The sequence below is a fragment of the Trachypithecus francoisi genome, unplaced genomic scaffold, assembly GCF_009764315.1.
Source record: "Trachypithecus francoisi isolate TF-2019V2 unplaced genomic scaffold, Tfra_2.0 Lachesis_group2, whole genome shotgun sequence".
Classification (NCBI taxonomy): Eukaryota; Metazoa; Chordata; class Mammalia; order Primates; family Cercopithecidae; genus Trachypithecus; species Trachypithecus francoisi.
The window spans coordinates 152,616,198-152,638,929 of NW_022681465.1; the positions used below are offsets into that span (position 1 = coordinate 152,616,198).

At 55.8% G+C, this 22,732-nt stretch overlaps 1 protein-coding gene and 1 pseudogene across 4 annotated transcripts in view; both read right to left on the bottom strand.

Moving 5' to 3' along the window:
• Window positions 1–6,604, bottom strand: part of CXXC5 (CXXC finger protein 5) — a 36,089-nt gene extending 29,485 nt beyond the window's left edge. The window contains exon 1 of one of the 3 annotated variants that reach the window (XM_033181035.1): window positions 6,509–6,604. The gene's annotated coding sequence lies outside the window, so the exon portion shown is untranslated. Of the gene's footprint in view, window positions 1–5,492; window positions 5,604–5,655; window positions 6,211–6,508 lie in introns of those variants that run through there. The other 2 variants (XM_033181032.1, XM_033181034.1) reach the window with 2 other exon arrangements.
• A 15,301-nt stretch (window positions 6,605–21,905) lies between these two features.
• On the bottom strand, window positions 21,906–22,398 carry LOC117065773 (annotated as a pseudogene). Its single transcript, XR_004430033.1, has one exon. The product of XR_004430033.1 is annotated as a 40S ribosomal protein S15a-like (transcript).
• Window positions 22,399–22,732: the final 334 nt, after the last annotated feature.

The window sequence follows — 22,732 nt, forward strand, 5'->3', positions numbered from 1 at the left end:
ACATGCATTCCTTGTCTCTATAAAAGCCGGTGTTTACTGAATACAGATTGTAGGTGAGCACCTCCCCCTGCCAGGCACTATGCAACCATCTGTGTCCATCTGAAAATGACCTTGTGAGGCAGGCATTCTTTTACTGTCCAGTTTCAGAGATTAGGAAACTGAGGTTTGTAGAGATAACACAACTGGCCCAAATGTCATACATCCAGCTAGGCAGTGACATGGCCAGGATTTGGAGTCCGATCTGATGGACTCTAGAGCCACTGCTCATACACACTTGTCTGGGTGGGGGTTAGGAGGACCTGGTAGGAGTGGAGCTCAGTGGTTCAATTGGCTCCGACAAGGGATACCCAGAAAAGGTCAAAAACAAGGTCACAACTGCTGTGGGGGTTGGGGAGATGGCAACTGTTTTGAGGATGGGAGAGGCACAGAGCCTGTAGGAGCTCCAGGTGAGGGTACAAGCTAGGGTCCTGGCTAGAGTGATTTGCTTGGTCTACCCAGAGCCCCTGAACCAGGTAACACCAGCCCTGCCCCAGTGTGAGGATACTGAGGCTGAACCAAAAAGAGTCAGTGGAGCCCTGTGTTGTTGGTCCCCAGGGTTCTAACCTGTGCTCCGGGGCCAGAGTGCCTGGAACTAATCACCTCTTCAGAGCCCCCAGTGCTGTGAAAGATGGGGCAGGATCCCCTCCCTCCCTCCTAGGCCCTGTGAGCCCAGAGGGAGGCCAGCATCAGAGGCAGGAAATGAAGAAGAATTTGCGATCTAATTGAGCTGGCGGGGGATTAGGCGGCAGAATGCAATTACAGGGGCTGGAGCGCGGCCAGGGGCACTGACACCCCAAGATGTGGCCTGGCCCAGGTGACTTGGCCCAGCCAGTCTCTGGCCAGAGACACGAGACTTGGGGTTGGGAGTATGGGTACAGGCAAAGGTTGGGACCAGACTGCTTCTCAACATATAGAGGACTGCAAGGTTCCAGCTCCACGTGATACCCAGAAGCAAGAAGTTTTCCTGGGAATCCTCCCCCAGGGAACAAGTCTATGGACTCTCATCTGGGGAGTTGGCAGCCAGACTCACATGCTCTCACAGGCTCCATTCATACGTGTGCAAGCATGTGCTCACACTCCCAGGTAAGCCCCACATATCCACATTCACCTGCATAGGAGCAGGCTTCCCCGCCTGGAGACACACAGGCCGGCCCTTTGCTGCTACTGGCTCCACCAAATGGTGGGTTGTGGGGGCACAACCCCTCCCTCAAGAAAACCCACCCATGACCTTAAAATCCTTTTATTCCCATAATCACATGCTACCATTGCCGTGGATACATGCTGTCACCCTGGCCCCAGCCTGTCTCCCTCTGCGGCTTCCAAAACTCCCAGCAGGCAGGCAGACAGGGAGGCTGCCCAGTGACTGCTGGGGAGGGAAGGGCTGCAGGGGTTGCAGCAGGAAGGACTGGGTGTGAGAGGTTCAATTCTACACACACATTCAGGGCCACAAACAACCAGAGGGGGAGATTCAGTGAGACAGAGATACAGAAAGAGAAAGGAAAACATAGCCAGCCGCCACCGCCACAGAGAGAAACCACTGTCCATACAGCACAGACAGGCCCACTCCCACATTCACAATTCAGACACACTCTACTCAGTCAGATCCCCCAGATTTATAAGCATATACAAAGCACACAGATACACACAAATCACAAATCCAAACTCTCCAAAATTCCAAGCACACACAACTCAGAATATATTCATTCCCAGATTCACAGGGACATAGCCAATCTTCAGAAATACAATCTCAGATTCACAAACACACATGTACACATACACTACAGATCCACACACTTCTAGATCAGGACAGACAGACATGCCCTGATTCATAAATCCATGTATGTTCAGACTCTGAGAAGTCACCCTGAGAAAGACATTCAACACAGAGATTCACAAATACAGACACACGACTTAGAGAGACACATGTCCTGAGTCATAAGCACACATCACCCAGATTCCCACATCCCAGAGCAACAGACTAGTGCCACACAGCCTCATCTCTGTCAGCTGACACTGCCTCTGGCTTTAGGGGGCAGGTGGAGGGTTGGAGTTTCCTGGGTCTTTGAGGGGGCAGTCCTTTCTCATTGCTCGAATCCAGGAAGGGTGGGCTCAGCGTTGGGGGGAGGTGAGGGGGAAGTAAGAGAAAGCAGGAAAAAACTTTAGTGGGATATTCTTGTTGGGCAGTAGCGCGTGAGTAACGGGGGAGGTTTTTTGTGGTCTGGTGAGTTCCAGCTATGAGTGAGAGTTTAACTATTAATACACTTAATCAAGGACACTTCACACACATACACAGTCACACACACACACACACACACACACACACACACACGCAGCTAGGATGGGACCAGGTGGTGGGGGTAAGAGAGGGAGAGCCCCAGAAAAAAGAAAAGGAAAGCCCCAATCAGGGCCCCAGAGGGCGGGGAAAGGGGGCGGAGCTTCTATCTTGGGCCTGCCTCCAGAGCTGGAGCAGTGATTCATTTGTGCACCACCAGAAGGGTGGGGTTTGATACACAGTAGGTGCTCAATACAAACATATTGGGCCAACAAATGAATAACATATAAAGAGTGGGCAATAATAACAGTAATAACAATGTGTGAACCCCCCATCCTTGTTCAATTAGAGCATGCCCCAGAGCATCATGTTTGTTAATTTGGACTAAATCGTCAAGCCACCAGACAGGGGCTCTAGGAACCCAGGCTTGGGTCTGACTCACCTGTATTCCCTCATTTCTCCACCCTATCCTGCAACCTGGAAAGTCAGCCCAGCCTACATCCCTCTCTCCCTCCTAGCAAGATCCCCTCCATTCCATCCTCCCATAAACAACAAGGTGCAGTCAGTCCTAAAGAAGGCAGGGTATTTCATTCCCCTGGACTTGTTTCTTCACCCAGATACAAGCCTGCCCCCACACTCCTATGGGTCCCAGTTTCACATGTGCCAAATGGGTAGGAGGCAGGCAGACCTGGAAAGGGGCAGCAAGAGTTTAGGGTCACAGTGGGAACCCTTGGAACATGGGCCTTTGCTGGCCGGGGCCCTGGATGTAGAATCCTCCCCTCCCCTTCCCCCACCCACCCCAGCCCAGCCCAGCCGGGTGGACATTCCAGGCCTCACGTGATAAAGACGAGGCCACTGGCCCTCGGGTAAGTCAACAGGCTCTGTCGCGGGAGAGATAGGAGGCCCTGGCCAGGGTCACCTGCTGAGCGGCGAAAACAGCCAGGACCAGATACACACATAAATAAGGCACCAACCCGACAGCCAGCCTGCCAAGGGTCTGTCTTCTGCAGAGGCTCACCTTGGAAAGGGAGGTGGCATGGAGAGGGAGGCCAAGGCTGACTAGGGACGTCCCTGGGAGAGACCCAGCTCCTGTGAGGATGAGGGGTAGGGGGGTTCTACCCAAGTTCCTGGGGCTGGCTGGGAACTCAGAGGCCAACCTCCCTCAGCTGTTCCCATCTCTTCCCAGGGCAAAAATCAAACCGTCACCCCCTCTCCCTCCTCCCCAAGGAGAGGACAATTTCCGTTCTGGGAGGGGGGTGACAGCTGCAGAGCGAGCCACTCCCCACCCCCCCAAGCTCCAGCCTGACTCTCATCTAGGGAAACTGCTAAATCAACAATACGCAGTTACGGGTAGGTAGCCCGTCGGCCTGAGTCTCCCCGCACGGCTCTCAGAAAGGGGTTTAGAGGGGGCTTCGGTCTCAGTTCCCGGTTTTCTAGTGGCAGTTGGAAACCAAGGCACGGGCGTCTTTCAGGAGGGCGACCAGGTGAAGCTTAGGCCAGAGGCCCCCCAAAACGTCCAATTTAAATACTCCCAACTGCAAAGGACAGACGCCCCCCACCCCGCGGGCTGGGGCAGCTGAGGTGGCGCCGGGCGTTCAAATCGCGCTCCAAACCAGTCCGCAGCGACTGCGCTCGCAGCCCCCGCCAGGCGGCCCCAGCGGAAAACTTGAAAGGGACTCTGTTTGCCGGCGGCCCTGGGGCGGCTCCGGCGGGGGCGAGGGCCCAGCGATCGCACACACGCCCCCTCCCCAACGCTTCCAAAGAAAATGCGGGGGGCGGGGACAGGGCCCACCACAAATCCAAGGGCTCCAAATAGCGCCCGTCGCGCGGAGAAAGGCGGGGGTCAGGAGTCTGGTCCGCCGGCCACCCCCTTAGCTCCCCTCCCCCCAGCCCCAATCCGAAGACGCGACTCTCTCAGACCACCCAAGGTCCAGGGGGCAAAGTAGGGCGCGGTTGCCAAACCTTCAGACCCCTGTCGCGGGAGACTTCAGGGAGCGGGTCTTTCCGAATGAGTCACTACAGAACCCCCCAAATTTACTGGTGCTTCCTTGCAGCCCGAGGCACCAGTCCAACTCCGCACACCCCTTCCGATTCCCGGGGGGGAATAAAGAATAAAAAGAGATCTTGCTCCCACTTTGGGCACTTCAGCTCTTCTGACAGGTCCCGAAGGTGGCCCCTCATTTAAAAACCGGGGTCACTCACTTTCCGTCGATCCTACAAATAAACAAAGCCAGGCGCACCCCGCGCTCCCCGCCGGAAAGCAGCCCATTCCGGGCGAGGACAACTTCCCCCAGCCAGAAAATTAACACATTCCTCTCGCGGCGGTTCAGCCCCTCACTCCGCTCCGGGATGCGAAGGGGAGGGGGGCTCAGGTCGAACTTCAGGGGTAAATTTGGGGCCGGAGCAGCGTGGCAGGCGCCTGGGACGTACGCCCCCCGACAGTTCCGCAGCTAGAGGAACACCCCCATTCTCCCTCCCAGGCTCTGCACGCTGCTTGGCCCACGCGGGGCTCGGGAGACAGCCCCAGAAACTCCCCAAGGCAGGGAAGGGAGGGAGGGGCCGCGGGGCACCGTGGTGGTGGGGTACTTTGATGGAAAAAAAAAAGGTCAAACTTCATCAGCCTGCCGGACACCCCGCGGGCGGCGGGGGCGAGGAGCCGGAGGAGAAATGCAGAAGTAGCCGCCGCCTCTTCCAAATGGTGGGGGAGGCTCAGTCACGCGTGGTCGAGGGCGCCCAGAGCAGTTAACGTCGCCCCTCAACACAGGGCTGCGAGTGGGGTCTGATGGGGGGGGGAGTGCGCGCCAGAGATCTACAAGCAGCCTCCCCCGCAGGCTGAGCGCCCGCCCAACGCCAAGAGGTGAGGACTCCGGGCGCCCGCCGCCCCAGCGCCGGAGAGCTGGAGTAGTGGGGGGGGGGGGCGGCACCCCGCAGGGAGCGTCCCAGCCCCACTCCACGGCGCCCAAGCCGCCGTCCCAGACCCTAAAACCCCTCTTTTTGTCTGAACTCAGTGATCTGCGACCGAGCATACTGCGGCTTAGGGAGGCTTGGGTATAGCAGCGGCCACCGAGCGATCACCGGCGCTAGGTCTCCCAGGCTCCCGAGCACCGCGGCTCATGCTGCGGGCGCCCCCCCGCCCCTCCCAAACACGGACCCCTCCTTCCCAGTCCCCGGCTCTCCGCACCTGAACTTAGGGGGAACCCGCGCAGCCAAACTTTCCGCCGACTTGCAGCGAACTCCGGCCCCGGCCGCGCACCGAACCCCGGGGGAGGAGAGGGAGGTAGGCGGGGAAGGGGAGGGGGCCGGCCTCCGGGGGGGTCGAGGGAGGGCCGTGGCCCGACACCTACCGGCTCTCCGAGTCGTCCAAGCCGCCACCGCCGCCGTCGCCGCGAGGCCGAGGGGGAGGGGCGGGGCAGGGAGCTGCGCTTCGCTCTGGGCACCGCCGCCGCGGTGCGCTCCGCTCCAGCAGCCAGCAGTGCCCGGGTCCGGAGCCGGAGTCGCGCCGCCGCGGCTGGCCCGAGGCGGGGAGGGGGGGGAGCCTGCAGCACCTGCCCCTCCTCCCCCTCCCCGCGGCCCAAATTAAAAAACAACAAAAAGCAACTAATCACTCCCGAGCGGAGCGCGGCTCGGCGGGCGGAGGGCTCAGCGTGCGGCGCCCGGACTCAGCAGGCGGCGCGCATGGCTGGGCGCGGGCTGGGCAGGACTGGGACGCGGGGCCGGGCTTCAGGGGGTGAGGCTCTGCCGCTCTTCTCGCTCGGCTCGGGCGCCTGCTCTTGCCGCCAGTGCCGCCTCTGCTGCCGCCGCCTCTACATCCCCGCTCAGGCTCAGCCGCCTCTGCCGCCGCCGCCGCGCGCCCGCCCGGGCAGGAGCTATGAACGCTGCCCGGGGGCTGCCGGCAAAACCCGGACCGGACTCGCCGCTCCCTCCCCCCCCCTCCCGCCACCCGCCTTCCACCTCGGCTCACTTCCCTCCTCCCGCCGCCTCCCTCCCAGCGCAGCTCGGGCCACTTGGACGCCGCGGGCTCTGAGGCCGGAGCTGCAGCCGCTGCGCCTCGAGCTCCCCGCGCCCTGACGCGGTCCACCCAGGCTCAGCTCCCTGGCGCGCCCTGTCTTCGCCTATTTCCCCCAACTTTACAAAAAAAAAAAAAAAAAAAGGACGACCTCCCCGCTTTGGTGAGGCGGTCTGGGTTTAGAGACGCACCTCCGGGGCAATCTGCTATCTTTCTGTGCCCTCTTCAGCGGGGCCAGAAGCTTCGAGGACCGGGAGGGAGAATTTGGCCGCGCCCCCCAGCTCAGGTGCGCGGCAGGCCGGAGATTCCTAGCCTAGGGCTCTTGGGAGGGAGACGCGGGTTCCAAGACCCCACCCTTCCAAGAGCACCTTAATGGATTCAGTGGGCACTAGGGCCCCGGGAGAAAAGGGGCGGAGATTCCCGTTCCCATTTCTCAGATGAGGAAACTGATCCGAGAAAGGATAGTTTTGTCTCTTAGGCAGGCACCAGCCTCAACTCTTGAGTCCCGGGGCTAAAACGACTACGTACATTTGGTACCTTGAGACCATGGCCTACGCACTCAAAACCCGAAACAATGCTTGGAACAGCAGCGCTGTTGAAAGACAGAAGGAAAACTCAGTCTTGCCAGAGTCGGCTTCCAGTGGGGACAGAGTTGGACCCACATATCCCGCTTTCACTCCATCATTGCCCCCCCTTCTTCTGCCCATCTTGGGCTAATCCTGCTGCTGCAGATGTCTTCACCTCACGTACCCATGGTGCAAGCCCCGGGCTCATATAATCCCAACGGCATATAATCCCAAAGTGGAAGTTTTCTTCAATTCTTTGGGATTCGTGGGGGCATGTTTGTGCAAAGCCGACTTTCATCTGCGAGGCGAAGAAAACGCGGTCCCCAGACCCGAGCAGGGGAGGGAGAGGGGGAGGACCAGTTGGGGAAGTCAGCCTAGGGTTAAACGTTACAGCCTGAGATCGATTGGGGCCCAGATAACAGGGAGTTAACTGAGGCGATCCGGGCGCCTGCAGCCACAGGCGCGGCCTCGGTGGGAGAAGCGAAACTGTCTCCCACCTCGCTGCTTCCTCTCCTCTGCTCTGCGCAGCCTGGCTGTCTCCGAGGCTGGCGCGAGGGCTGTGGAGCATGGATCTCCTGGCAGCAGCAGCTGGTGCCCACCTTCCACGCCTTCTATATGTGGCCTTGGGGCCTTGACCCAGCCGGAGTGGTGTGGGGGGGAGGTGTCAAAGGGCAGAACTCATCTGGAATGTGCTGCCTCTCTCCCACTCCTGATATCCAAGACCACATGAAGTGACCCTTCCCCAGACATCGTGGACACCTGCTCCCAACCAGTTCCTTCCGAATGCTGAGAAGTGGTCTCCCTTAACTACTATGCCAAGAAATGGCTCCCTTGGGGAGGTGTTTAGTTTCTCTCCTCCTCACAGCAGCCCTTTTAATGCCCCCCTCCAAACAAACATGCCATGTGAGTAAAAGTAAGGTGCCTGCTATGGAAACCGTTTTAAGATGCCCATCACCCCCAGAAGATCACTTCTAAACTGCTTAAAGATGGGTATTCTGGGCCTCAGTGTGAGTATCAGGCACTGTGTTGGGCACTGACCGTGCAAGGAAAAAGGAACCAAAATCCCAGGTGTAGGATCTCCAAGCATTTAACCCACCTCCATCTGCCTTTTCTGGGGAAGCTGAGGCACAGACTGTGAGGGAGGACCTGTTCCCTGGGAGTCAGCAGCAGGTCTCAGAGGGTTAGGATCCATGAAGTGAAACTCTATGCCACAGATCTCCTGAAGCCTAAGGTCAGTACAGAGTCAGGTCATGCATACCCCCCAAAAAGCTTTATGCTGGGGTCCATGGGGGAGGGTGGGTAGTAATTCCACTTTAGGGAATTGCTATTACCCACTTTTTTTTGAGACTCACGCCCCCACCCCCACCCCCAACTCAGGCGGGCAAAGGTCAAGGAGCCATAGGCTGCAATTGAGGAAGGCCAGGTGGTCCCAGTGGTGATGGCTTCCGCAGGGAAGGGGTGTTGACATGTCTGGCCCAGTTTAGAGGGTGGATCTTGCAGTTTTCCCTTGCTGGAAATTAACACCTCGGGAGGGAGACCTAGACTCTCACCTATTCAACCCATGTGGGAGCCACAGAGGAAAAGGGCAGAATTGTCCACACAGAAAGTGTTACAGAAACAGAAAGTCATGTGCAAGCCATCCACAAAGAACTCTCCACCACAGATGCCAATGAGACAAGTGGCGGACATCCAGGAAGGATGGGATGAGGGTCTCTGCCCTTGGGTGAGACTGTTCCCAACACAGCCCCCTTCTCCAAGAAGAAGGGAAGCCTGGTTCACTATTCTCCCACCTCTCCCTACCTCAAAAAGGAGTATTGAAGTCTCACCTTGCTATTAAACTTTTTGCTGAGTTTTTTGAAACAATCAGCCTTCAAGTCAGGAAGAAGTTCCTTCAGTCTCCAGCACCGCTGGGGGAGATGGCCCCTGCATCGCCGGCCTTGTCTTCTAGGGAGGGGTGTGTCCGCCCGGGATCCTGGATTGTGCTCTCCTGGATCCTGCTAATAACACCCATGGCTGGTATTTGTGCAACCCTTACCCTGAGCAGGGCATTGTGCTAAACAGTTAAGGTACATTATCTCATTTAGTCCTTATAGCAGCCCCTGCAATAATGTCATCCCCTTTATTCAGATGAGGAAACTGAAATGAAATTGGCATCAGAGCTGTTCTCAAACCCCTGAGGCCATGTGCTCTTCTAGGGAGGCTTTCCACAGCCTCCAGTGAGGCTCATCTGCTTCACATCCTGCAGTGGTTCCTGACTACCCTACTCAGCCTGGCTTCCCTAACTGGCCCTCTTCCCCACCAGGCCCTGCTGACCAATGCCATCTAACACTGGCAGTTCCCTGACACCCTAAGACTCCTCTCCAGGTTCCCAGAGCTTTGCATGTACCATTCCCTCTGCTAAGATAGGCCTCATCAAGCTCAGCTCATGAACTCCTCATGGAAGACCAGGAGCACATATCACCTGGGAAGCGTTTCAGACTGCCACTTCCAGCCTGAGTTTGGGCCATACCTACAGGGCCACCACTAGCCTTTGTGCAAATCAGAAAAAGTACCCACTTTTGGCAGATACAGGAAACCACGAAGGGGGTCACAGACTGCCTTTCAGCTTCCTAGCTCCCTTTGCTAGGTGCCTTTTTGCAGTGCATGCACTGCACAGCTATCCTCTGTGGCCTGGCTTTGGGTCCCTCATCTGGCTTTGGGACCTCTCCTATGGCCACAGTGTCCACAGTGCACAGAAATAGCTTTTATTTGCTCATCTCACTACTTGTTCCCTTGCCACCACCTCCCGCCATGAAAATGCTTTGAAAGTAAGGAGGAGTCCCCTACCTGCCTTGGGCCCGAAGCTTGGCCTCCAAAGAGATACCAGTAATAACAATTGTAGCCAGAATCTTTCTGAGCTCTTGCTTGTCAGGGACCATGCTAATTGCTTTTTGAACATAGGCTTATTAAATCCACAGGCTTGGCCGGGCGCGGTGGCTCAAGCCTGTAATCCCAGCACTTTGGGAGGCCGAGACGGGCGGATCACGAGGTCAGGAGATCGAGACCATCCTGGCTAACACGGTGAAACCCCGTCTCTACTAAAAAATACAAAAAAAAAAAACTAGCCGGGCGAGGTGGCGGGCGCCTGTAGTCCCAGCTACTCGGGAGGCTGAGGCAGGAGAATGGCGTAGACCCGGGAGGCGGAGCTTGCAGTGAGCTGAGATCTGGCCACTGCACTCCAGCCTGGGCGGCAGAGCGAGACTCCGTCTCAAAAAAAAAAAAGGAAAGAAAAAAAAAATAAATAAAATAAATAAATAAATAAATAAATCCACAGGCTTGGACACCTGTGTGAGGTTACAAAGTACCAAAACCAGGATTTCAATCCATGCTTTTTCTGAGGCATTTTCCATGACTGCCATTTATCTGCTAATATCTGTCATTGATTAAACATCCAGTGACTGGAAATGGCCACATGAAGAACAGTGTGGGAGTTAGGGTCTCCAATAAAGATGGCCAATCTGGAACTTGGTCTAAGGTTTACCCTTCTTTGGGTACCAGTTCTGTCACCTGTATCACAAAGGATGGGAGCAAGGGCATTTGAAACCCTGCCTGCTGGGGCAGGGCACAGGATAGTGTTCAGTGGGGTCATGCTGGACTGTGACCTCAGCCAAAATCCCAGGGCAGGCTTGGGGGTACACACACGGGCAGAGGCAGGGAGGAGCCTAACCACACCAGACTGTGGCCCCCAGCCTTTGGGTCTGGGCCCTTATGCACTGACCGCTGGACTTTAGGTCCTCCCCACCCCACCCCCATGACCTCCGAAGGAGCGGAGAGCTGTGAAATAAAAATTCAAAAAGCCAGGTCTCTCAAGTAACCCAGGCTTGCCCATTCCTGAGAATACAGTTTGGTGGCTGATGCCTGGCCTTGACCTGTGTAAACAGAGTGGAAAGGATGAGGACAGAAGGGAGACTCCAGCCCCAGAACAAAATGACTCTGGGGACAGAGGCTGAGAGAGAGCAGGAAGCAAGTCATATTTCCCATTGCCCAGACACAGCTACACATGTGCCATAGACAACCAAAAACAGCCCTGTTCTCAGGCAGGCACAGGGAACTCGGCCTGTATATGGGATATTGATGGGGAGAGGGACAGTTTGGGGGCTCTCGTGCCCCTGACAATAACCCTTGGTTTCTCTAGGCACAATCACGGTTCAACTCTGTCCTATGGGGGTGGGACTGAGTGCTCCCAGAGGCCAAAGCTGTGGCTCCAGCCTCCCTGCCCGTTTCAGGAAGAGGGAGGGAGAGCATTGCTGAGAGGTGGGGAGGTAACTGAATGGGGCTTTAGGGGAGGCAGAGGGCACAGTGTCCCAATCTGGAGCCCTATACCTGGAGGAGGGGTGCCCTGGGCAGGAGAAGCCAGCCTGCCCTGAAAGTGCCCTGCCCGACCCAAAGCCTGCAGGCTAGGGTGTGGTGGTGTGGAGGAGGCCTGCTGGAGGAGGCAGGGTGGGGCTCAGCCTCCCCTCTACAAATCTGGTCCTGGAGGGCAGTGCAGGGTCAGAAATGGCCTGCACTGAGACTTCCAAAAATGGCCCAGTCTCTTTCTCTTCAGACCTGGGGCCCCAAGACCCCAGCTATCACCCCTTACTCTGCCCTCCCCTTCAGACTCCAAGGAATGGGGTGCTCAGACAGTGCTTGGGGGTGGGCCCGGGATGAACTGCTCTTTGAACTGGTGAGACTGGTTCTGTGTCTAGCCGCCTGGGCAGTCACGGGTTGCCTGCCAGGCCTGGGAGGAGGGAGGCCTCAAAAAAGGGCCCCTCGTAAATCGTTAACTCCCAGAGCCCAGCCGCCACTGGATGCCCTGGGCCCCACCCCCAGTCGTGACTCTGGTCCTGAGAAGGCCCATCCCAGCCCAGAAGTCAAAGGTTAGAGGTCAGAGCCAGAGGTCCCAGCACCTGGGCAAGTCCTTCCCCCAGCTAGCAACAGGGAGGGGAGCAGGAGGGCTTTCTTTTGAGATCAACTTTTCATCGAGATTGCAGATTCAGAATCATCCTCGTCTGCCCCCCAGCCTTCCTGCATCCCTGACCTTTGCCTCTCAGGGGAGGCAGGCCTCTGGGTGGGCTTCCTGGGGCAACCCCTGGGCAAGTCCCATTCCCACCAGTCCCTTCTCCTCCTGGAGATAATTATGCCAGTCCCACTCACTCCACCTCAAAGGCATCACCAGGACTAGAAGGTGAATGAGATGAGGAAAAGAACTACTGTTCAGAATTGGGACAGGACCCTTTGTAGAAGAACTGTGTTAAGTGAACCCTTCACCAGCATGCTAGGTCATCTGTTTAGAAATCTCATTCCCATTTTGCAAATAAGGAAACTGAGGCTTTGAGAGGGGAGTGACTGATTCACCCAGGCTATGGCAGTTGTACAGGAAAGGGCTTGGATTTGGTCCAGTTTTGTGCTATCAAGCTGAGCCTTGAATGGGGTTCAGCCCTCTCCTCAAATTCCTAAGCTACAGGTGTGAGGACACACCCTAAAGGCAGAATGGGCTGGACAAGCCCTTTCCCCGACTGACTGAGACACTGTCAGAGGCCCCTGAGATGGGGGCAGATGGGGGAGTGTATGTGGGCAGGAGACAGTCAATGCCCCCCCACCCTGCAACCTCTCCAAGCTCCTCCCCGAAGGCAGCCGTCCCCCAGGTCACACCCCCCTAGGTGCCACCACAGAGGAGACTTGGTTGCTGTCCCCCACTCCACCCTCAAGAAAAATTATCCAGACAGACTAATGAGGAGGATTGATGGTGCTACCACCCTTTTCGCTAGGGAGGCATCTCAGAAGCCGAGGAGATGAGAAAAAACAACATCAACTTTTAATCGAGATTGCAGATTCAGAAAAGATTCATAAGTGAAATGATTCCCTAAGGAAATATAAAAAGTTACTTACGGCATTGCTAAATTGGGCATGCTTCAATCAGGGGCTGTTGAGAAATCATTAAGATATACAAGGCGATGTTTTAGATACATGTGAGCTCCGTCAGGAGGGCTGGCTATTGCTCCAGCTAGAGAGAGGGGATCTGGCCCTGAGCTGGCTGGCCTCCTGTGTCACCCACCTCAATCCAGGGGAAGGAGGAGAAAGTGAAGAGAATCCCTACCTGCCAGGCCCCAGAGACCACTGCCCAGAGACTGCAACTGTGTCCAGGGGCCCAGAGACTATAGCAAGGGAGAGTGGAACACTGGGGCTGTGGTTAGGTGGAACTGTTTATTGTTGGAAGTAACTTTTTTCCTCTTTCAAATGGCATAATGGAGAATGGTAGGGCTATAACTATCTACTTCCCTTGAAACACTAAAGAGGGGACACCCCCTTCATATCCCCTGATCCCTTTCCCTGTCCCTTGAGTTGGCCTGAGGAAGTGGGCACCCTACTTGGAGACAGAATTACCAGAATGCACTCTCAGACCTTGTCTGAGATCTTTGTGGGAGGGGTGAGGGGTAGGGGAGATCACTCTGTTTGGTCACTCCCTCCAGGGAACACTAGGGGAGTGAACCATCCTAGGAAATGTTCTAGGATGATCACTAGCTTTTGAGGACATCTTCCCCTCCCCACTGCAGCCATTTTCTCAGGTGGAAGGCTTACCAGAAGCTCCACCTTCCACTCTTGCTGCAGCTTGGGAGGGTTTTTTTTTTTTCCTCGGGCCTACAATTCAGAGTGAGTCTGGGACATCAGTGAAACATGGGAGCGACAGGGTCACAATGCATACTGATCTCTCTCCTGTGCACTCCTGGGACTCAGGAGAGGGATAAGGCCTTACCCATCTCCATGCCGTCCAGAGCCTGGTCCTAGTTGGTGCTAAATGTTTAGGGACGGCATTGGGATGCGGCTGGACCAAGTCTGTCCCATGTCGGGGAGGTAGGGCACAGGAAAAAGAGATGGACCAGGGCCTGCTGTGGGGGCTCTAGTGGCCACAACTGGACTCCTTTCCTTAGATCCATCTGCCTGGGTGAGCCCCCTCCTCCACCGCCAAATCATCCGGGAAGGCAAGAAACCCGAGCCGGATGGTGGTGTCCACGCTGCCTTGCGGGTGACCCGAACCCGATCCTGGCCAGGTCCTAGCCAGGCCAAGGCGCTATTTTAAACCCCAGCCCCAAGCTGCCGCCTTAGCCCGCCAGGCCATCTCTGATTACAAAGCCACTGCCCACCTCCCAGTCACTTCTTCCTCCCTGTCCTGGGACCCCCTAGGCTGGTACAGGATTCAATGTGTCTTGGGGCAGTCTGTCAACTGGCATCAATGCTCCTCTCCATCCCCCAGCCCTGTCCACTGCGGTACCCTCATTCCTCCCCACACACGGGAATCCATCGAGCTGTATTCTGACTGAGATTTCTCCCATGGATGAGTTATCTTCCCCAGGAATGAGGGCACACCCTGGCCAGAAAGCCTGCAATGCTGGGCCCAGTTTCTGTTGGGGTCAGAGCTTGCAGGCCATTATAGGGCTGAAAGAAAGGAAGTAGGTTAGACAGATGCAGGGACTTCCCAGCAGTGAGACTGTGCACTAGAGTGCTTTCCCTCCTGTCTTCCTGGGCAGGAAGAGGAAGAAAATGTCTCCAGAGGGAGCCCCCTCCCCAACCCCCTGGTTTAAAGGCTGTGAGTTAGGGGACTCTGTACCATTTAGCCAACCCATAGTGCCTTCCTCCCTCCCACCTTCCTGGAGGGGGCAGTTGCTCAGTGCTCAGGTGGCCCAGCTGTCAGCTGGCTGGGCCGGCAGGACCTGTGTCCACAATCCTTTCTCTTGCTCGGCAGTAGCAGTAGCCCCCACTAGCTCTGCCAGCCCCAACACCAGCCCAAAACTGACCTAGAGGGAGGAAGCAGAGACACTGCCAGGGTGCCACGGGAAGGGAGAAGGCTGGTCATCTGTGCTGGCTACCCCTATCTCAAGCTGACTAGACAGAAGGACACCTAGGCAGCCCGAGTGCCCACTGACCGTGCCTGCTCCCCTGCCCCCATGACTCGTAGCCTCAGCAGTGAGGTGTTGGCACCAGGCCTGGCGCAGCTGAGCAGTGACGCCAACAGCCCTGCCATCTCAGGCAAGCATGGTTTGCTCCAACCTGGCAGTTGGGACCATGGTGGGGGTGGGGGGAGCCGCATCTCCCACCCTTCTGGGCCTGAGACAGCAGGGGACAAGGCTGTTTTGGAAGTTCTCTCTCCCTCATTATGGCAGATCTTTGGCATCCTCATGGGGGTCCTCGCTACTCCCTCCAGGGGACTGGTCCTGAGGGTAGATGGGTGGTTCTAAACTAGAGAACCTCCCAGGGGATATTTGGCAATGTCTGGAGGCATTTTTGGTTGTCACTACCATTACTGACATCCTACAATGCAAAAGATAAAGAATTAAATGGCCCAAAATGTCAATAGTGTGAGGTTGAGAAATCCCAGGTTAAAACCTGGAAGGAATTCCCTGACTGATCTGGGAGTATGGAAGCCAGCAGGAGGCATTCTCCATCCCCCACCACACAGGCAGGGGCCAGGGATCATCTCCCACCCCCACAGGCAGAGAAGGCCCTTCTGCCTGCCATTCTGGCTTCCAAGGCCCTTTGTGGCCCTAGGAATGTGGTAAACTGCCTGCCTGCACCCCCATCCCCCCTACCCACACACCAGCCTTTGGGCTTATTAGAAAAGGTGTCCACGATGGAGAGCCTGGCAGAGCTCTTCACCTGAGCATGGTGGGGGCTCACAAGTCCCATCTCCAGGCAAACTCTACAGACCCCTGCCCATACGGGGATTTTAGGGCTATGGAAAAGGGTGGGGGCTGTCCAGCCCCTCCAGGGGGCTGGTTGGAAGCTCTGGTCTCCTCCTCCTCCTCATCTCCCCACTCCCTTTCATTTCTATTTAGGAGGCAGCCATGGTGGCTCGGCTCCTGTCTCCGGTTTCCTAGGGAGCTCTGCTGAAGCAGCCCAGCCTCCGTGGGTCCATCTGTCAGGGAGGCTGTTCCGCCCCATCGACTGCTGTTCCCAGGGGGCTGTGCTGCTCGAGGGACCCAATGTGGCCGCCAGATAGGAGGGAACCACATGGATTAGAGACGGAGGGGGGGTCAGCTTGGCAGTAAGCAAAGCCAAGAGGGGCTGACAGCACAGCAAGAAGGCATAAAGCTAGACAGGCATGAGAAATGAAGAGGGCCACGGGCAGTGAGGCAGGAGGCTGGCTGGAATGACCTCTGAAGCTGGCTTGCACCCTCAGGATTCAGTTTTGCATTTAGACACACCAAGTTCTCACTTGCAGAGACAACAACAGTAATAGCAGCTGACATTTATTGAGCAGGAACAGTGTGCCCGGCACTGGGCTGGGCTTTGCACATCTCTACTTTCACTAGAGGATCACACCCACTCAAAGCAGGTGCTGTTATTCTCTAGCAGGAGAGAAAGGGGCTCAGAAAGGCTCTAGCACTTGCAGGTAGCCACACTGAAGAGTTGGAGCTAGACTTGGAAGCAGGTCAGCCTGGCCCATGGCTGTGCCCCAGCCCCAGGCAGGCAGAGCCAGGCCCTAGGGGGAGGAGGCAGTCTTGCCAGGCCTGAGGCCCAGCCTGTCCTCCCCGCGGAGCCGCCTCCTCCCCTGGGCTGCGTGACATCTGCCCCGCTTCCCGGCCCCAGACAGCTGCCCAGAGAGCCACGTCAGCACTTCCAACCGGGGAGTCTGGAAACTGGCTCAGGCCCCTGAGCAAGAAGGGGACGAGGGGGCTGCAGCCTCCGACGGGATGGCTCTCAGAGCGGGTGACCCACTCAGCTGAGCAGGGAATGGGTCGGCATGACCTTGGGCCGAGCTTCTGTGAACCTGTTTCCCGTGCTCGGGTGTGTGTGTGGCTTTGGGAAGTGCGCAGAAAGACAGTAGCATCCTGGGTGGAGGTGGCGCAAATAATCCCGCACAGCAAGTTCCAGGACACCCGGGGCAGCCTGTGGACTCCCCGCGACGCCCCTCCAGCCCATCCACTCGGGGCCAAGTGGTTATTAGGTGGGGCTCACGAGAGTGAGGGTGGGGGGCGAGGAGGTGTCAGTGCCGGGGGCCCAGTCCCAGCACACCGGCCGGCTGGGGCCAGAGATAACCGGCGCCTCCCGGAAAATCATTAGCATCTGTTTGGGCCGCGGCAAAGTTGGCCTGCCGGCGCCTCCGCCCGCCGGAAACAGCCCCGCGCCCCCACCAGGGCAGGCGCTGGGCGCACCCGACACAGCGTCCCTCCCCATACCCGGCCCAGCTTAAACTCCTGTGGCGACTACATCCACCCGCGCTGGGAAGGGGGGCCTGGGTGCAGAGGCCCAGGGCTGGCAGGCAGGCAGGCAGACGGGGGTCGGGCCACGCCATCGGGGGCTTCCTCGCGCGGTTTGGGCGGTCCGGCCCGAGCTCCGGGCAATCCAGGCCGGCTCTTCCAGGCGCCCGCGCTGGCGGCAGCCCAGGGAGTGTGTGGAAATGACACCGCCAGGGCGGCGGAGATCCCCCCTCCTGACATTGGCTGGAAAGTGGAGCAGCTCGTCAGGGACAATCAATGGCGATCGATCGCCGCGCGGCGCGGGCGGACGGCGCGGGGGAGGGGCGGCGGGGCCGGCAGGGGTAGGGGCACCCGCGGCCGAGGTCAAACAACACAGACCCGCAAAGGGGCACGGCGGCTGGGGGGGTGGGTGTCACACGGACACACAATTTGTACAAGGAAGTACCAAATACCACCACAGGCCACCCACACCACAAAGGAGGCGCGCTCACCACACAGAGTTACACCACAACAGTCTCTGACACAAGTCAGAACAGGACACAACAGGGTCAGACACACCTAATGATATGACATACAGTCACACTATTCACAACCAGTTCACCATACCACAGCAGATGTCCCCACACTAGACACCCACAATATCACCGGGACACAAAATGAGTCACACACTAGCTGGTCTCAACCACACAGCAGAAGGGAGTTACATACTTTGGGTGCACAACAGTCAAACAATAAAGCAAAAAAGTAATATATCATCCATCACCACCACCTCAAAGAACATTGTCAAATTGGGTCTCTACACTGTACAACACAATGGTGCCCATACTGGCAACAGGATGGGACCAGGAGTCCAAGTATAGTATGGCAAATGCTGCCATAAGTTGCACCCCAGTAAGAGAGGGATAAAGCTGTTTTGCATCCTCCAACATGAATATAATTATACCCACCCAACATGGCACAATAAACAAACACCAGGCAAACCAGCATAAACTTGCAGGGTTCTGACAGGACTAAATAAGCCACTGCAGGTGATGTGCTTAGCACAGCACCAGGCACATGGTAAGCACTTGACACACAGGTGGTCTTGGTTCTATACTACTAAATCATATCTATATAATAATGACTGCAACTACTTAGCATCATTCTCTCCATGTTAGTCTAGTCCCTCCAGGAACCTGGTTCACCCCAGCAGCAGAACTAGTTCTGCAATCACATACACCTGGGAAACACAACTCAAGTGTTACAAACACAATTCACAGCACTGCACTCACCCACAGAGAGGCCACATTCTCACTTCCCCCAGTGTACAACCACACCTACCCCAGAATCCCCTCCACAGGGGCAGCAGGCTGTGCTCATACAGCTGAAAGCTCTGGCTCAGAGACCTTGGTGGGGAAACCCCCCCCAATCTCTCACCAGGTGCAACCCAACTAGTGTGCACAGCTACCGGCCCCATTTCCTGCCACTCTCACAAAGCTGTAGAACACAAAGCACCTCCCTCCCAAAGGTCACTCACCTAGTTACAAAGGGTCCCAGAACCTCCCAAATAAGCTCCTTAAAGACTATCCCTTGTCAGTCCCCCTCTCCATTCCCCCATTTCCCCCTAGAGAAGCTGAAGCATCAGTTTCACAGTCCCCAGAAAGGCTCTCCCCATTCCAAATCCAAAGCAGGAAGCATGGCTGGCCCCAGAGCTCAGCAATCTCCCCACTCCCATTCCCAGCGGTGCATGTGTGTGGGAGCAGGGCCAAGATTCGTCAGTCCTTCAGCACACCCTTAAAGGCCACTCCTGTGGTTCCAGTGTAAGGCCAGCTGGGCTGTAGCCCTCACTTCCTCAGTTCAGGCCTGGGCCCACCCAGGGGCTTCCAGGAAATCTCTTGTAGCTAGGGAGCTCCCCCTAAAGGTCCTGTCTAGAATGACTCCCTGCATTCCCTAGTTCTGCCTGGCTGTGTGACCTTTGTCAATTCCCCAACCTCTCTGTGCCCAGATCCCAAGTTCTGCCTATAGATCCGAGACACCTTTCAACCCCCTCACAGAGGCTCTCTTTGACTAGGGAGAGAGGTGTGGGCCTGTGACCTAGAATGTGAGAGCAAAGATGCTGGCTGTAGGAGGTGCCACAATCACTTTGTCATTTATCCCTCTCCCTTCCCCTTCAAACAGGGCTGGGAAACAGCTGGGGGAGATCTGGCCTCCTTCCACAGCATATCCCCTCATCCATGGCTGGAGGCAAATCCTCCCCCAACTCCAGGGTTTTATTCACCAGGCAGGACAACTGGACTCCCTTTTGTCCCCCAAGGTAAGCAGAAGGACAGATACTGGGCAAGGACACACAGGCTGGCTGGGCATGTCCATCCATCTGCCTGTTCACCCTGTTTGTGGGCACACTCTTGCAGGCCTTAACAAGTGGACATGTGAGCCATAGGCTGCAAAAGGGCCCAGCCAGTCTGCCCCGGGTCCCTGGTTGTCTCAGGAGCTAGCCCAGCTCAAAGAAGGGCAAAACTCTAGCTTGTACAGGAATCCAAGAAAGATGTCTCATTGTCCAGTCCATTGTCCAGTCCATTGTCCATTGTCCACTACCTCCCTGAACCATAAGCACCCACAGTCACAACCCTTTAATTTGATAAGGCCATTTTCCACCAAGCATTGCTTATGGGTCAGGCTGGGGACCAAGTGCCCATTTTCTAGATGAGAAAATCAAGGCAAAAGACAGATAAGTTTATTGCCCAACTGAAAACCCATGGTCTTGTGATTCAGACCCAGACCTGATCCTGCTTTTTCAAAGGCTACAGAGCCTTCGTGTTTATGCGTCACACCCTGATGCATAAACACTGAGGAGTGTACATGCTCATAATTCTCTCAAGCTCCTGAACACATGTGCAGTCCCCTTCTGCACACACACATACAAGCTGGCCTAAACTCTTCCATGCCTTAGGCCTGTCAGCCACATTATCCGTGGCTCCCTCCTTCTAACAGGGACGGGCAGGCAGGGAATCTAAATTCCCAGGTTTCCGCCCTGACCCTGACCCGCCTCCTTTCCCACTCAGAGAACACATTCCTCCTGCTGCAGCATGATAACCAGCCCCAGAGGGAGGCCTGGGGGAGAATAAGCAATTCTGGGGGCCCACTGCCTATGCTCCAGTTCTTTCCCTGGGTTTGACATAATAATAAGTCAGCAGCTTTCCCTGCAGGTAGCTCCCACCCTCTAGAGAGGCTAGACCCAAGGCTTCCCTCCTTATTCCAGGAACTTTCTTAGTTGAGATTCCTTTGGATCCAGCAAAATCCCTCATGATTAGGCACTACAGCAGGACTCGTGGAGCGCTCAATACACCCTTCTCTTTAGAGTCTATCAGTGGGCAAAAGCTTGGGTTCTAGGTACCAACAGCACCCAGGCAGCTTTCCCCATCTAGGGGTAGTGATAGTTAATTCTCACAGCCCTGCCTGGGGTGCAGCCACTTGGTGGGCTCAGCAAATCTGGAGATATTTGTATACCCAGATGGCCAAGCCTTGAATTTCAAAGATTTCCCCATGAAGAGGCAGCTGGCTTCTGGGTGGTGGTCTTAGAGGCTCACAGCTGTTGGGCTGGAAGACTGGGGAGACCAGGGCCCCAAAATATTAGATAGATTGAAACAGACGAGAACATTTCCCAGGCCCTATCACTAGCCCCCAACTCTGCTCCTTCTGTCCCCAGGCCTCCATCTTCAAGGTCTAAGGAGCCATGTGCTGGTTGCCCAGGGTAGATGGGCAGGCAAGTGATACTGGACTAGCTGAATGGGAGCACAGGGACTGCTGCCTCTGTGAAATGGTAACAGGTGGGCACCAGAGAGCTGCTAGAAATATGGGATCTCCTTGTTCACATGAAACAATGGACAGGTCTTTGCCTCCATGTAACCTGGAGCCAGGTGGGCAGAGATCCTAACCTGGAGCCTGGTTCACCTGTTCACACACAGAGATATGGCTAACGTAGCAGCAGGGAGGGCAGAGGGGAGCTGGCAGCTTGACACTTCAGGTAGGCTTTGGGCTGAAATACAAGTCACTAGCCTTTTCCTTCACTGCAAGGCTGAGAACCTGACTGAACTTGGCACTGGCCCATCTGGTTCTGGATACACCACGAACAAAGCTTAAGTCCAAAAGAATCTCCCAACTTCAACAAAAGCCCCGCTTGGGTTCTGCCCATGCAGATGCACTGCCCACACACCTCATGGTTGTCACAGCTATGAGTAACCACTGCCCTCTGCTGGCCACTCAAGGCACTAGCATCCACTCAGACACCAAAGCCATCATCTCACTCCCCATGTAAGCAAACACACTTCAGTCATCACCGTCATCTGTGGGCACTGAAATGCAACTCCACTCAGCTGTCCTCTGAGCCAGGGGGCTGACAGGAGACAGGAAGAACAGGGACCACCTCAGGGACACAATGTATCAAGGGAAAAATCACAAAGGAATTCTGCGCCCTCCAATATACATCTGAAACTTCAAAAGGAAGTGACCCCTCTCCGTCCTTTTTTTTTTTTTTGAGTTGGAGTTTCACTCCTGTTGCCCAGGCTGGAGTGCAATGGTGTGATCTTGGCTCACTGCAACCTCCACATCCCTGGTTCGAGAGATTCTCCTGCCTCCTCCTCTCAAGTAGCTGGGATTACAGGCATGCGCCACCACACCCAGTTAATTTTGTATTTTTAGTAGAGTCGGGGTTTCTCCATGTTGCTCAGGCTGGTCTTGAACTCCTGACCTCAGGTAATCCACCTGCCTCAGCCTTCCACAGTGCTGGGATTACAGGCGTGAGCCACCACGCCCAGCTGGAAGTGCCCTTTTTTTTTTTTTTTGTCCATGAGGCATTTTATTTGTAAATGTATGTATTACATCCCTAGAAAAAGAATCCCAGGATTTTCCCTCCTGTGTTTTCGTCGTGCTTCTTCATGGCCCATGATGCCAGCTGAGGTTGTCAGTACAATGAAACCAAACTGGTGGGATGGAAGCAGGTTATTCTGCCATTTTTCTAGATCTTTGAGTTGCACATCAAATCTGGGGCTGATCACTCCACACTTGTTTAGCCTGCCTGTAAGGTTCACAACAATTTTCTCAGCTCTGTGATCATCAATGATTTCAAATTCGCCAATGTAACCATGCTTCATCATCACAGTGAGAAACCGGACGATGACTTTGGAGCACGGCCTAATAAGCACCTGGCGTTTGCCTCTCTTTTCGGCATTGTTGATGCTCTTGAGAGCATCAGCCAGGACATTCATGCGCACCATTGTGGCGGCGCGGAAAGATGGTGGAAAGGGCAAAGTGCCCTTTTTTATGCAGCTTGGAGGTTGAATCCAGGAAACAGTACCTGCCCTATAACTTGTTATGCACCAGAGCCTCCCCAACTTGCCTTACTTCCTCCAAAGGAGGACTAAGCTGAGGTCACCTGGAACCATCCTTCCAAAAAGCTCAACTTCTCTGGCAAGTTTGGGAAAACTTTGGTTTCCTTTCTTCCTCCTGTCACTCTGCAGCAGGTGACTGAAAGTCTCGAGTGCCCTCTCAAACAAGGCCAGCTCCCCTCAACTCTTTGTGCAACAAAGGTAGGTAGCCACACCTTCCAAGATGGCAGTGATGCTGGCTAGAAGGAGAAACTGCCCACAACAACCAA